The following is a 16286-nucleotide window of genomic DNA, read 5'->3' as shown; positions in this document are numbered from 1 at the left end:
TAAAGGGCAAGGAGAGAGGAAGCCAAGAGTTTCCATACTCCCGATTTAAACCATTCGAGTAAGAGAAATAAGCCCACTGTGCAAATAGACAAATTCCTCATTCCCCAGTCAAATATTGATATTTCCCTTAAATGTTCAGCAAAAATACTCATCCTTGGGCAGAGAGAAACTTGTGGTTATTGGACAAAAGCTGGTGTAACTCATTTTACAGACATCAAAATTATGACTTTCAAACAACAGTTACAGATTTAGAGTGACTTTCTGAGCCCAATAGTTATTTTGACATTTCAGAAAATAAATCATCAGATTAGTACATGACCACCTTGTGTTGAGGGTACGGTCCAAAACAGTTCTATTTATCATTTTATTTTTGTCAATTTCTAATTATATCACTCATAATTAAATAGTGACATTTATATTTAGGATTTTTTTAAAAAAATTATTCACTTTTTTGGAAAGAGTTACAGAGACAGAGATATCTTCCATCCACTGGTTGGCTCCCCAGATGGTCACAGTGTCAGGAGCTGGGCCAGGCCGAACCCAGGAACTTCTTCCAGGTTTTCCACATGGGTGTCAGGGACCCAAGGAACTGGGCCATCTTCCTCTGCTTTCCCAGGCACATTAGCAAGGACCTGGATCAGAAGTGGAGCAGCTGGGACTCAAACCAGCACCCATATAGGATGCAGGTGCTGCAAGCTGTAGCTTTGCCCAGTACACCACAACACTGGCCCCTATATTTAGGATTTTTAAATAACCAGTATAAAGAAACAAGAAGCAGTTGTAGTCTTGTCTCTGGCAGATGATACGTAAGATGTGTTCCTAGAATCCTCTTGAATGTTGATGGGATTTATCTCCCAAGAAGCTTTTGATGTGAATCCAGGAAGATCAAACCAAAGACAGCACAGCATAGGTCTTGTGTTTATATTAGCAATTCCATAATTCAGAGGGTCTCTGTATTTAACTGTGGCCATAGTGCAGTCGAGACGCTCAAGTCATAATTGATTCCTGTCCAGAATTCCACACCAAAGACCTCATTTTTAATACACCCACCAGGGGTTGGTGCTGTGGCGTAGAGGGTAAAGCCACCACCTGCAGTGCTGACACCCCATTTCTGTTAGAAATGATAAATTCAGTAGGGTTACAGGACACAACATCAACATCCAAAATCAGAAGCTTCTTTATACATCAATAGTGAAATTGCTGAGAAAGAAATCAAGAAAACACTGCTATTCACAATAACTACAGAAAATGAAAATAAAATAGCTAGGAATAAATTTAATCAAAGGAAATGAATGATCTCTACCATGAAAATCACAATACACTAATGAAAAATTTGAAGAGGGAACAAAATACAGGAGAGACATCCCATGTTCATGGATTAGAATAACTAATATTGTTAAAATGTTCATACTGCCCAAAGCAATCTACATAGTCAATGCAATTCCTACCAAAATACCAATGGCATCCTTTGCAGAAATGGGGAAAAAAACACTCCTATAATTTGTATAGAACCCCAAAAGACTCTGAATATCCAAAATAAATCTGGGCAGAAAGAACAAAGTTGAAATCATTACAACATCTGAATTCAAAACATTCTACAAGTGATAATAATCAACACCATATTGTATTGGCTTAAAATCAGACACATATACCAATAAAACAGAATAGAGAACCCAGAAGTAATTTTTTTATCGCCAACTGATCTCCAACAAAAGAAGCAAGAACATACCTCAGAAAAGTGACAATCTCTTCAAAAAGTAATGCTGGGAAAACTGGATATACAAATGCAGAAGTTATCTCTAGCCATATAAAAATCAACTCAAAATTATCAAAGACTTAAATATAGGACCTGAAATTATGAAATTACCAGAGTAAAATATAGGGATATTGGTTTTAGGCAAAGATCTTTTTGGCTATGAGTCCAAAAGCACAGGCAAAAATTGGCAAACATGGTTACATCAAACTATAAAAGCTTCTGCAAAGAAAATAATCAACAGAGTTAAGAGTCAACATACAAAATGGAAGAGAATGTTTGCAAATTATTTATCTTAAAAGGGATTAACTTACAGATACATAAGGAACTCCAATAACTCAATGGCACAACAACAAAAACTAATTAAAAGTTGGACAAATGGCCTGAATAGAGGATATCTCACAGGAGGATCTACAAATGGCCAACAAGTCTATGAAAATATGCTCAACATCACTAATCACCAGGGCTATGCAAATCGAAACCACAATGAAATATCATCTCACCCCAGTCAGAACAGCTAATATAAAAAGGGGGGAAAGTTGTCAAGGATGTGAAGAAAAGAGAAATCTCACATTGTGTTGTGTCATGTTAATTAGTACAGCCACTATGGAGAATAGTATGGAAATACCTCTAGCAAACTAGAAACAGTACCTTCTTATGACCAGAAAGATCACTACTGGGTATCTATGCAAAAGAACTGAAATAAATGTGAAAGAAATGTCTGCACTTGTGTATTTCAGTCTAGAATGTACAAAAATGAGTAGTTAAAGACAATGAGGCACACATATACAATGAAATATTAGTCAGCCATACATAAGAATGAAACTCTGCCTTCAGAGTAACGTGGATGAAATTGAAGGACATTAAGTGAAAAAAGGCACAGAAAGACAAGTAATGTGCATTCTCACTTGCATGTTGGAGAAAAAAAGTGGATCTCAAGCAAACAAAGGAAAGAAGAGTGGCTACCACAGCCTAACAAGCTTGTGGGGAAATGGGGGGTGGCGAGAGAATGGTTAGTGGGAACAGCGGTGCAGTTGCAGCAGAGGAATAACTTCTAATGTTCCATAGCACAGAAGGGGATAACTATGTTGACAACAGTTAATGGAATATTTAAAAATGACTACTCAAAAGATTTTTGAATGGGGACTAGCGTTGCAGCACAGCAGGTTAAGCTGCAGCTTGCAACACCAGCATCCCATAAAGAGTGTTAGCTTGAGTCCCAGCTGCTCAACTTTTTTTCATTTTTATTTATTTATTTGACAGGTAGAGTTACAGACAGTGAGAGAGAGAGAGAGAGACAGAGAGAAAGGTCTTCCTTCCGTTGGTTCACCTCCCAAATGGCCACAGTGGCCAGAGCTGCACCGATCCGAAGCCAGGAGCCAGGTGCTTCTTCCTGGTCTCCCACTCGGGTGCAGGGCCTAAGCACTTGGGCCATCCTCCACTGCTTTCCTAGGCCACAGCAGAGAGCTGGACTAGAAGAGGAGCAGCTGGGACTAGAACCGGTGCCCATATGGGATGCCGGAGCTGCAGGCGGAGGATTAACCCAGTGCGCCACAGCACCGGCCCTCCAGCTGCTCAACTTCTAATCCAGCTCCCTGCTAATGCACCTAGGAAAGCAGTGGAAAATGGCCCAAGTGCTCAGACCCTGCCATGCCTGTAGGAGACCCAGATGGAGTTCCTGGCTACTGGATTTGGCCTGGTCCAGTCCTGGTCTTAAAGCCATTTGGGAAGTAAACAAGCAGATGGAAGATATTTTCTCCCTCCCTCTCTCTGGGGTCTCTGCCACTCTGCCTTTCAAATAAATGTCTTACGGGATCTACACTGTGGTGCAGCAGGTTAAGCTGCTGTCTGCAGTGCCAGTATCCTATATGGGCACCAGTTCAAAGCCCTGGATGCTCTACTTCCAATCCAACTCCCTGCTCAGGGCCTGTGAAAGCAGCAGAGGATGGTCCAAGTCCTTGGGGCCCTCTACTCACATGGGAGACCTGGAAGAAGCTCCTGGCTTCAGGACCAGCCTGTCCAAGCCCTGGTCATTGCGGCCATTTGGAGGGTGAACCAAAAGATGGAAGATCTGTCTCTCCTCTCTTTGTAGCTCTTTCAAATAAATAAAAGATTCTGAATGGTCTCAACACAAATGAAATGATACATGTCAGACATGATTTATATGCCAATTACCTTGAGCTGATCATTATATATGGTTTTCATGTGTTGAAAGTCCCACAGCTCCCTATAAAATATGTATAATTTCTATGTATAAATTAAAATATTAAAAAAGGAAATGACAAAAGTGATTAAATGAGCAGACAAAAGTTAAAATCAGGGGCAGTGTTGTGGTGCAGTAGGTTAAGCCACTACTGGAGATGCCATCCTATATGTGCACTAGCTATAGTCCCAGCTGCTCCACTTAGAAACCAGCTCACTGCTGGGAGAGCAACGGAGGATAGCCCAAGTGCTCGGGCCCCTGCACCCATGTGGGAGACCTGGATGAAGCTCCTGGATTTGGCCTGGCCCAACCCTGGCCATTTTAGGAGAGAACCAACAGATGGAAGATCTCTGTCTCTCCCTCTCTCTGTAATACCGTCTTTCAAATAAAAATAAAATTTCTGAAAAAAAGTTAAAATAGTTAGCATAATTATATTTTCTATGTTCAGGAAAGTAAAGATTGAATATGCTGAGACATGGAAAATATAAAGAAAAAAAAATCCAAACTCTAAAAATAAAAGTGTTAAGTGTCTGAAATAAAATAGACACTGGAAAGGATGAACAGGAAATTAGACACTTCTACAGAAAAGAACGGGGGGGGGGGGGCGATTTCATGGCACTGTGGCACAGCATGTTAAAGCCTGCAATTCTGACATTCCACGTGGGTGCCAGTTCTAGTCCTGACTGCTCCACTTCCCATCTAGCTCAGCCCTTGGGCCCCTGCACCCACGTGGGAGATCCAGAAGAAACTCCTGATTCTTGGCTTTGGATAGGCTCAACTCCAACTGTTGTGGCTATTTGAGGAGTGAATCAGCCCATGGAAGACCTACCTCCCTCTCTCCCCCACTCCCTCCTCCCCCATTACCCCTCCCTCTCTTCCTCTCTCTGTAACTGACTTTCAAATAAATAAATCTTAAAAAGAAAGAAAGAAAGAAAGAAAGAAAGAAAGAAAGAAAGAAAGAAAGAAAGAAAGAAAGAAAGAAAGAAAGAAAGAAAGAAAGGTGGGTGCCAGGACTGTGGCGTGATAGGCTAAGCCTCCACCTGCGGCGCCAGCATCCCTTATGGGCACCAGTTCATGTCCAACTGCTCCTCTTGTGATCTAGCTCTCTGCGTATGGCCTGGGAAGGCAGTAGAAGATGACCCAAGTGCTTATGTTCCTGCACCTGCATGGGAGATCCAGAAGAAGTTCCTGGCTCCTAGCTTCAAATCAGCTCAGCTTCGGCCACTGCAGCCATTTTGGGGAGTGAACCAGCAGATGGAAGACATCCCCCCACAACCACCTGCCTCTCTCTCTCTCCCCCTGCCCCCCCCATCTGTAACTCTGCCTCTCAAATAAATAAATAAAATCTTGTAAAAAAAAGAATGAATAAAAGAAAAGAATTGTGTACTTGAAAATATAGCAACAGAAAGTATCCAAAAATGAAAGATTTGGGGTGAGGGGTAGAGAGAGCAGAATATCTGTGAACTAAGTGAACAAAATAGATGTAATTGGAGAAAGAGGTAAGATAGAAACATGGGGGAAATGAAGGCCAAAAATTATGTAAATCAGTCCACAGAAACAAAAATGAACTCCAAGCAAAAGAAACACGAAGGACACACAACCATAATTAAATTAAAGAGAGAAATCTTACAACTGGGCAGAGGGAACACTTACACTATGTACAAAGCAACAAAGAATTTTATCAGAATTTTGATGGGCAACCATGTCAGCTAGAAATCATGGAGTGAAATCTTACAAATACTGAAGGAGGAGGAATAAACACCTGTCAGCCTAGCAGTCCAGACCCCACCCACCCCCCCACACCCGCCAAAAAAAAAAAGACAAAATAAGGATTTCAGAGGGGGCCAGCATTGTGGTGCAGTATATTAAGCCACCACTTGTGATGCCAGCAACTCATATCAGAGAGCTGGTTCAAGCCCTGGCTGCTCCACTTCTGATCCAGCTCCCTGCTAAGTCACCTGGGAAAGCAGTTAATGATGCCTCAAGGACTTGGGTTCCTGCCACCCATGTGGGAGCCCTGAATGGAGTTCCAGGTTCCTGGATCCAGTCTGGTGCAGCCCTAACTGTCGCAGACATCTGGGGAGTAAACCAACAGATAGAAGATTCTCTCTCTTGTTCTTCCTCTCTCTGTCACATTGCCTTTCAAATAAATAAAATAAATCTGAAAAACAAGACTCAAATATAAAAGCTGAAATAATTCAGCAGCAGATGTGTATTAAAACAAAGAATTTAAAGAAAGTCTTTTAGGGGAAAAAATCTCAATAGATAAATAAAAAGCACTAGAAACATTAATTTGTGTGTTTGCTATGTTTAGTCTTAAAAGCAGAATTAACTGCTTAAAGTGAAAATAACAGCAAAATGTTATACCACTTACAGCAAAGATGGAAAATATATGACAAAAAAAAAGAGAAGCCAGAAGGGAAATGCAAGGAAACTGTTGCCAGTTTATTATATTACACAAGAAGCACTACTAATTGAAGATAGACTATGATGAGTTAAATATGTATATCTAAACCCCAAGCAATCACTAAATAAGCAAAGTGTAATAACTATAATCCAACAAAGGAAATAATTTTTAAAATAGTCTATAAATTTAAAAGAGGAAAATCAACCCAAAAAGAGGAAATGGGGAACAAGGAACAAATAAGGTAGACAGATAACAAATAACAAGGTAGTAGATTAACCAAGCCACAGTATCCATAATATTAAATGTAAATGGTCTAAATATGCTCACTTAAAAGACAGAGAGTGCCATATTGGGTAAAGAAGCAAGACCTAACTGTATGTCTCCTATAAGAAATGTACTTTATCAACAAAGACAGCAGTAGGTTGAAAGTTAAAGGGCAAATATGCCATGCTAATAAACTAGGAGCAAACCAGGGATGAACAGAGACACTTCATAATAGGAAAGGGAGGACCTCAGGCTACATGTACATAGACCCAATAACAGTTTCAAAATGTATAAAACAGAAGATTATATAAGAAATCATAGAATCCAAAGAATAGTCAGAAAGGTCAATATTCCTTGTTCAGGAATTGATAGAACAACAAAATAGTCAAAAAGACACTTCCAATCAGTTTAATTGGCTAATATTTATGTAAATGTTCACCCAGTGACAGAACATACATTATTCTAATGTGAACATAGAATATTTACCTAGATTGACAATATTTTGGGCTATAAAGACCGTATGATATTAAAAGGCTTCAAGTCATATATAAAATATGTTCCCTAACCTCAAAGGAATTATACTAGGAATAAAAAGTATTTAGAAAATATTCAAATACTTAGAAACATGAACCAAAAAAAATATTTACTGTATATGGGTGAAACTGAACACCTTTCCATTTGATTATTGTTTATAGCCCTTGCTTATATTCCTGCTGAACTGTGGTCTTCTTACTTTTTATTGTTGAACTCTTTAGTCAGTGGAGTATTAAGTCTTTGACTATAATGGAAATTAAAAACATGTTATCTCTAAGATAACAAAATATTAAGTTGAAGAAAAGTCAGAAGTATTTTAACTGAGGGAACTAAAAACACTACATATCAAAATTCATAAGATGCAGTTAAAGGAATGCTTTAATGGAAATTCACAATACTGAAATGTTTTCATTAGAAAACAGGAAAAGTCTCAATTCAGTGATCTCAGCAGTCACATTAAAACAAAGAAAATAATTCTGATGAACTTACAAGTATAAGCAAAATTCCTCAACAAAATACTAGCAAACCAAATTTAATAGTATTTTGTATAAAAATCACTTACCATGATCAAGATTTATCCCTGGGATGTAAGGATGATTCCACATCCTTAGTCAATAAATGTGATACACCTTGTTAATAACACAAAGGACAAAAACCACACAATCATCTCAATAGATGCAGAAAAAGCATTTGACAAAACTCAACACCTTTTATGAATAAAAAATCACTCTCAAGTAATTTAGAAGGAATGTTCCTCAACACAATTAAAGTCACATTTGACAAACCCACAACTACAATACTCTTGAAAGATTTTACTGTAAAATTAGGAACAAGACAAAGATACACTCACTACTTCTCTTCAACAGAGTACTGAAAGTCCTAGCCAGGGCAATTAGGTAAGAAAAAGAAAGAAAAGGAATAAAAATTGGGAAGTTGGAAGTTAAATTGTCCCTGATTACAATTATCTCATTTATAGAAAATCCTAAAGACTCAAAAAAAAAAAAAAAGAAAAAAAAACCCTGTTAGACTTGATAAACGAAGTCAATAAACTTATTGGATAAAAAAATCAACATGCAAAAATCAGTAGCATTCCTACACATGAATAAACTATCAGAAAATAAGAAACTAAAGCCATTTACAAGCGAAAAAATGCTTAGCAGTAAATTTAATCAAGGTAAAAGATCAATAAAGTGAAAACTATGAAACACTGTGAAAGAAATTGAAAATGACACAAGCAATTGAAAAGATAGCCTATGTTCATGAATTGGAAGACTTAATATTATCAAAATGTCCAGGAGCTGGCATTGTAGCACAGGTTAAACTGCTGCTTGTGATGCCAGAATCCTATATCAGAGTACATATCAAGTCCTAGTGCTCTGCTTCTGATCCAGCTTCCTGCTAATGAGCCTGGAAAGGCAGAAGATGGCCCAGGTGCTTAGGCCCCTAACACCCACATTGAAGACCTGGCTCTCTGCTCTGGCTTGGCCCAGACCTGGCTGTTGCGGCTATTTGGAGAGTAAACCAACAGATGGAAGATCTTTTGTCTCTCTTTCTCTCTGCTTCCCCCTCTCCATCATTCTTTCAAATAAATCAATCAATAAATTTTTTAAAAAGTCCATAATACTTTAAATGATCTACAGATTCTATGCATTCACTAACAAAATTCCAATGATACTTTTAACAGAAATGAAAAAAGAATTCTAAAAATTAATATTGAATCACCAAAAGACCCTGAGAAGCCAAAGCAATCTTGAGTGAAAATAGCAAAGGTGAAGGTATCACTCTTATTTCAAAATATATTATAAAAGACTATCAGGCCAGCGCCACGGCTCACTAGGCTAATCCTTCGCCTTGCGGCGCCAGCACACCGGGTTCTAGCCCCAGTTGGGGCGCCGGATTCTGTCCCGGTTGCCCCTCTTCCAGGCCAGCTCTCTGCTGTGGCCAGGGAGTGCAGTGGAGGATGGCCCAGGTGCTTGGGCCCTGCACCCCATGGGAGACCAGGAGAAGCACCTGGCTCCTGCCATCAGATCAGAGCGGTGTGCTGGCCGCAGCGCGCCAGCCGCGGCAGCCATTGGAGGGTGAACCAACGGCAAAGGAAGACCTTTCTCTCTGTCTCTCTCTCTCTCACTGTCCACTCTGCCTGTCAAAATAAATAAATAAATAAAAAATTTTAAAAAGGACTATCATCATCAAAACACTATGGGACTGGTGTTAAACACACAGACACACACACAAACACACACAAAGGAAAAAAATGAAACAGTAGAAAACCTAGAAGTAAACCTATACTTTTATGGACAAGTGATTTTCAACAAAGGTGCAAAGAATGTACAATGGAGAAGAACAGTCTTCAATAAATGGCTGGGGAAACTACATATCCACATGTAGAGAAAAGATAGCAAATCCTTCTATCACGCCATATACAAAAATCAGATCAAAATGGATTAAGGATTTAAATGTGAAGGTCTGAAATTGCAAAACTACCAGAAGAACACAGAGGAGAATCTTCACAACACCAGTTTGGGTGGTCATTTCTTGTACAGAGCTCCAGAAGCATGAGCAATGAGACTAAATGCATAAACATGAGACTCCATTAAGCTAAACGGCTTCTACATAGCAAAGGAAACAGAGTAGAGAGGTGACCCATGCATTAGCAGAAAATGTTTGCAGGCCTTACATTTGATAAGAGGCTAATAGGCTCATAATAAAAAGAACTCAACTCAATAGCAAGAAAAAAATTATCTCCATTTAAAAATAAAGGACTTGAATCGACATTTCTCAAAAGATGGCATATGAATGGCCAACATATATATCAAAAAATTCTCAACCTTGCTAATCATCAGGGAGATGTAAATGAAAACAACAAGGAGATACAGCCTCACACCCATTAGAAGGCTTTTATGCAAAAATTGACAAGCCATGTGTTGGCTCAAGATGGCTATGCTGGAGAGCTGAGAAAAGGTTACAGGGTGAGCCTCAGCCGTGACTGAGGAAGACCAGGGGAGGCACTGGCTGCTGGCACAGGGCGAGCACAAGGGCTCAAGATGGGAAGTCATGACCAGATACTGTCAAAGAAAACTTAACAATTTTGGAGATCAGAACCAAAAAAATTAACCAACTTCCAGAACCAGAAAGGAATCTACTTCAACACGGATCAACATATGTTGGAATTAATGCTGTTCTCTGTGGCCTAATAGCAAACAGTCTTTCTCTACGGGTCTTGATTGTGATGTATGCTCATATAGGTGCTGGCTTACCCATGGCAGTGATCCCACTCTTGACGGCACATGTAGCCTACAAAGGTTTTCTAAGTTTTCCTTCGAGTATAGGTGATTTGAATTGTAACACCTGTCCTGTAACATGGAGTGGACTCGGTGGTCTTGTTTTTGGTGGTTTGCACCCTGTTTTTTGGGCCACACCTGTGAATCGTGGCCTAGCAGCCAGGTGTCAATCAGCCCTGCTGCCAGAGAAAGGAAACATTCTAACAAACCGGATTAGAATTTCAAAGTCTGTCTACAAAGATGGTATTTCCCATTTTGCTCCAGACTGTTCGATGTATACCTTGGGTCTAGACAATATCAACTACTTATAAAGGCCCTTCAGTTACCTGAACCCGGCTTAAAATTTCACTGATTTTAAGCAAATATATGTACAAAAATAAAATGGTAAAAATAAGCTATATCTAAGATTATGAATATATATATATATATATAAAACTGTCATTTATCATGTGAAGTACAATTTTGGAGCTTCACAAAAGATTACACAAGGCAAGAAAAGGCTGAACTCCAATAAAGGATGTCAACTTAAAGAGAAAAAAAAATGATTGGCAGGGCTGCCGTGGTAGCACAGGACATTAAGCTGCTGCCTGTGACACCAGTGTCCCGTACGAGCACTGGTTGGAGTATTGGCTGCTCTTCCTCTGATCCAGCTCCCTGTTAATGTGCCTGGAACAGCAGAGGACAGCTCCTTGGGCCCACTTCTACCCACATGGAGACCCACATGGAGTTCCAGGCTCCTGGCTTCGGTCTGGCCCAGCCCTGGCTCTTGCAGCCATTTGGGGAGTGGAACAGCAGATGGAAGACTGATTTGTCTGTCTCTCCCCCTCTCTCTGTAACTTTGCCTTTCAAATAATATAAATACATATATAGGTTTATATCAAATAAAAATATATAAGCATCTATACAGAGGCATAGATGTGGAAAAAAGAGAACAGTGGAACACTATTGATAGTAATGTAAGTGAGTTGAGCCATTTTTGAAAACTTTAAGGGTTTGTTCACAAAATTAAATGGACCTACTATGTGATCCAGCAACCTTATTTCTGTGTATGTATCCAAAGGAGTTGGAATCAGTATGTCAATAGATATCTGTATTCATGTGTTCATTTCAGCATTATTCACAATACCCAAGAGATGCAATGCACCCAAGTGTCTATTCAACAGACAAGTGGCTAAAGAAACACAGTGTATACACCCAAGGGAACGCTATGCAGACTTTAAAAAGAAAAATTCTGTCACTTGTAACTACATGGATGAATCTTGAGTGCTTTGTGCTAAGTGAAACGTGTCAGGCTCAAAAGACAAATGGTGTGTGATCTTACTTATTCGTAGGATCTAAAAAAGTCCGACTCTTAGAAACAGAGTAGAATGGTGTCTACCAGAGGCAGGGGGGTGGGCAAGATGGGGAGAGAGGAACTGATGCTCAGAGGGTGCACTTTCAGTTAGAGAGGAAGAGTAAGTTCCAATGATCTACCGTACAGCATGGTGACAGTAATTAACAATATGTATTGTGTATCTCAACATTGCTGAAATGAGATTTAAAATGTTTTAATCTCCCAAAAATAATAAGTAGGTAAAGTGGTGGATATGTCAATTGGCTTGATTTAATCTTTTTACAATGTATACACATAACACATTTACCCTCTGAATATCTGTGTATTATCAAATGCTTTAATTTAGAAAGAAAATTAAACCAAAGTAAGTACAATAAAAGAAATCAATGAAATAAGGGGGAAAAGAGAAAATCAATGAGATCAAAACCACTTCCTAAAGAAAAATCAACAAAACTTAGTGTATTTTTATCCAGATCAAGAATAAAAGAGAGAAGATATAAATTTCAAATATCAGGAATGAGAGATAATTTGCAAATTCTAAGCATTAAGGGAATAAAGATTATAATTTTATGCAAGTTAAAAAGCTTTGATGAAATGAATATATTCCTGAAACATTCAAAATACCAGAGCTTGCTTAAGAAGAAATAAGTAAACTGAATAGCTTTGTGCCTTTTAAAGAAAATTCCAGGTTCCCATGTCTTCACTGATAAATGCTACCAAACATTTGAATGACAATTCTGCAAAAACTCTTCCCAAAAATTCCAGAGGAAGGGGTATTTCCCAGTTCATTATAGCAATCCAACATCAGCCTAATACCAAAATCAAAGACATCCAAATAAAGAAAACCAGGGGTAGATACTCTTCACAAACACAAGTGTAAAAATCCTTTTCAAAAATTCCACTGGGCAGGCCTTTCCCACTACCACCTGGGACACCCATATCCCCTCCTGGAGGGCCTGGGTTCCAGTTCTGACTCAGGTCCCAGTGCCAGCTTCCTGTTGATGTGCGCCCTGGGAGATGGCAGATAACAGCGCAAGTAGCTGAGTCCCTGCCACTCACATAGGAGGCCTCCCGACTTCAACATGGTTTATGCCAAACCATTGTAAGCCTCTGGGGAGTGAATCATCACCTGGGAACTCTCCATTTATATTCTCTCAAATAAATAGTTTTTTAAAAAAAATTCTTATTGGCATCAAAAATATGAAATAATACTAATTTTACAAAATACTAAGAGCATGCTGACATGTTGAAAACATAGAGATATATTGTGTTCATAAACAGAAGATTATTGGTAAGAGGTTAATTCTTCCAAATTGCTCTGTTGATTCAGTATAATCCCACTTAAAATGCTAGCTTTCTTTTTTTGTAGAAATTGGTAAGTTTGTTCTAAGATTAAAATGGTTGCACAAATGGCCTTGAAAATCAGGAGCAAGTTGGAGGAGTTATATAACCCAATTTCAAGAATTATATTTTAGCTTTAATTTGTCTTTTATTTGAAGTCAGAGAGACAGAGATAAAGGAAGAAACAAATCTTCCACCCATTGGTTCATTCCCAAAAATGAACAATTTCCACAACAATGCCCACTGGGTAGAAGCCAGGAGCTATAAACTCAATCTGAGCCTCCCACCCATGTGAGTGGCAGAGACTCAAGTACTTGAACTGCTGCCTCCCATGGTGCACATTAGCAGAAAGCTGGAATTGGAAGCAGAGTTGGACTTGAACCCAGGAACTCCAACACGGATGCAGTGTTTAACTTCTCTGTCATATGCCTGCCTTCTCAAGAAATTAACTGCCGTAATAAAGACACTGTCTAAAAATAATATAGTAAAAATGTAGAAAAATTAAACAATGGTTTAAAATAGACTCAAAGATACAAATGATGTTTGACAAAAATGCAGACAATTGTATGGAAAACAAGAGTCTTTTCAACAAATCATGCTGGAACAAGTAGGTATCCATGTATGGAGAGAAAGCACAGCCATCCATCCCGTGCCCCCCGCCACACACTGCACATTGGTTAAAGGACACAGTCGCCCCATCACTGCAGATCCGGGGCTGGGCCCAACAGTTCCTCATCTCACCACCAACCCTCACGACCTGGGGAATCTCTGCCGCCCAGCAGAAGGCCAGGACATGGTATGGGTTTTGCCACTGCCAACCTCAGATATAGACACTTTTTAGCATGCAAGGAGGATGTAACAAGACACTGATGTGAAAGGTCAAGGTAACTAACTGGCCAGACTCAGCAGGAATTTGAAAGAACCTTACATAAAACATTGTTCCTGGTAGCATGAGGGGTCCGTTTTCTTGATTCCTTTGTGTTTCAATCCGTGTTCTGGAATTGGAAACAACAATGACTGCTGATTTCAGGATTCTGCAATATTAAACCACTCATATTTTTCTTGAATGTAATATGCATGAAATGCAATTCTACTTCTTCATATTACCAACTACATAGGAAATGATGCTACAATTGTGAAGTTTCTTAGTCATGAAGTTTCACATTCCCACTCATTCATACAGAAGTATTACATTTTTAAATCAGTAGTAAATGTTCCAATTTTTTAAAAGTATTTAGAATTTTCACAGTTCAATTACATTTTGTATTTTGTCTTTATTTTAGTAAATAATTCTGCACAGTTTAAGAGAAATAAAGTTTTTGAAGCATTTGATACTTCATACGAACTAGAAATTTTTTGGTGAAAAAACATTCATTAAAACTTCTACGTCATTTGAATCCTTTTTATTTTTTAATGCTTTAGACCTTCAGGAAGGTTTAGTGAAGAAGGAGATAGTCCTAGAATAAAATACAGCAAAGCAGAACTCAGGAAGGACAAAGGTAACAGAGGGGTCAGCGTTGTGGTGCAGCTTCCTGCTAACGAGCCTGGAAAAGCAGAAGGCGGCGGCCTACGCACTTGGGCCCCTGCCACCCACGTGGGAGACGCAGATGCAGCCCTCGGCTCCTGTCCTCAGCCTTGCCCAGCCCTGGCTGCTGCGGCCAGAGAGTGAACCAGTGGTTGGGAGATCTCCTGCCTCTGCCATTGTCTTTCAAATAAATAAACAAAATCTTTAAAAAAAAGAGAAAATACCTAAAAGTATGGTTATGTTGAACTTTTAAACACTAGAAGCAATTACAAGGAACAGACTTCTGTCAAACATGAGACAAAAGGGAATTTGAGAAAAAGACATTAGAAAATTTTTAACGAAATTTTAATAATTTATAAAAAAAATGAGCATTAAGATATTCTTAGGAAATCTGCAGTTTCAACAAGTCGGATAAAACTTGCAACTTCATACTAAACAAAGCTGTCAATGGCAATGAAAAAAGAGCCATTCTAATCTACAACTCATAAGTAAAACTAACCTCTAGCCTTCCCATTAAAATCAGAAATCCTGTTCATAAAATTAGCATGTTAGATGTGAAAAAAGACACTTGCTCGACTTAACTGTCTATTGGACAGAGATCCTAGGGGCATCAGTCAACAGTCTTTGCACAGCAACAGAATACTCACCAAACCCAACCTGATACAAACCAATGCTTACACGTCCCCACTGGATAAATATGGAAGAAAATTTGATGTTTCATTTTACATCAAAACTATTTCCAATGGAGAAACTGTAGATAAAAAGCTTTATAATGGTTATATGTTTTATAATCAAAATTCAAGCCAGCTTCTACCATGAAAGTATTTATGACTAGAAAGAATTGGATTATTGATTAATAAAAAGTTGAATATCAGATGCACAAAAAAATCCATATTATTATTCAAAGTAAAAAAAGCAGCCTCTTGACTGTACTCAATCAGGAGACATGTGCACTAATATGATGAGAATTATGTATCCATTATTGATACTCTGATGAGACTTACGTATCCATTATTTTAACCAAGCAAGTTAAGGCTTTTAAAAAAAACTAATGGTACAACATTTAAAGAAAAATATAAGACAGATTTCAAAACAGAAACAATCACCATCTAAGTTAGAGAATTCAAAATGAGATGTTAACAGGAAATAAGGTTAAAAATATAGAAACTAAGTGCATACAATAAAATGAGAATGAATATTACTTTATTCAACTATATTATAATAAGGACAAAAATTACATCAAACGACATCATTGCTTTGTATTGATGGACTACAAGAAGGGAAAAACCTGGGGTAAATAAAAAGTACAGGTTTTGTGTTAAGAGGAGAGCCACCCAAACTACTTTTGTTGAAAGAAGAGGAACCGACTTTAAAAGTCGTCGTGAGCAAAGTTTCAGCAATGGCACTGTCCAGCTGGTAAATAAAAAGTATAAGCCAGAATTCTGTCCAAAAATCTAGATGCATTCTTCAAGCGGTATAGAACACAGTTCAAGTTTGTTTCTAGGAGAAACAGGCCCAATTGTGTTAACAGTTAATGATATTATTCAAGACAATTCAAAATTATATGCAATTGTATGGATACTTCAAAAAATTCACAAAAAGTATAATTAAAAGATTTGGGTGCAAACAATTTTTGAGATCCATG

The 16286-nt window shown here is 38.5% G+C and overlaps 1 pseudogene; it reads left to right on the top strand.

Moving 5' to 3' along the window:
- The first annotated feature begins 10420 nt into the window (after window positions 1-10420).
- LOC100348549 (transmembrane protein 126A pseudogene) lies at window positions 10421-10840 on the top strand (annotated as a pseudogene).
- The last annotated feature ends 5446 nt before the right edge of the window (window positions 10841-16286 follow it).

The sequence above is a fragment of the Oryctolagus cuniculus genome, chromosome 2 (assembly GCF_964237555.1).
Source record: "Oryctolagus cuniculus chromosome 2, mOryCun1.1, whole genome shotgun sequence".
Lineage (NCBI taxonomy): Eukaryota > Metazoa > Chordata > Mammalia > Lagomorpha > Leporidae > Oryctolagus > Oryctolagus cuniculus.
The sequence above is the reverse complement of the archived record's forward strand: the minus strand, read 5'-3'. Positions and strand labels throughout refer to the sequence as shown.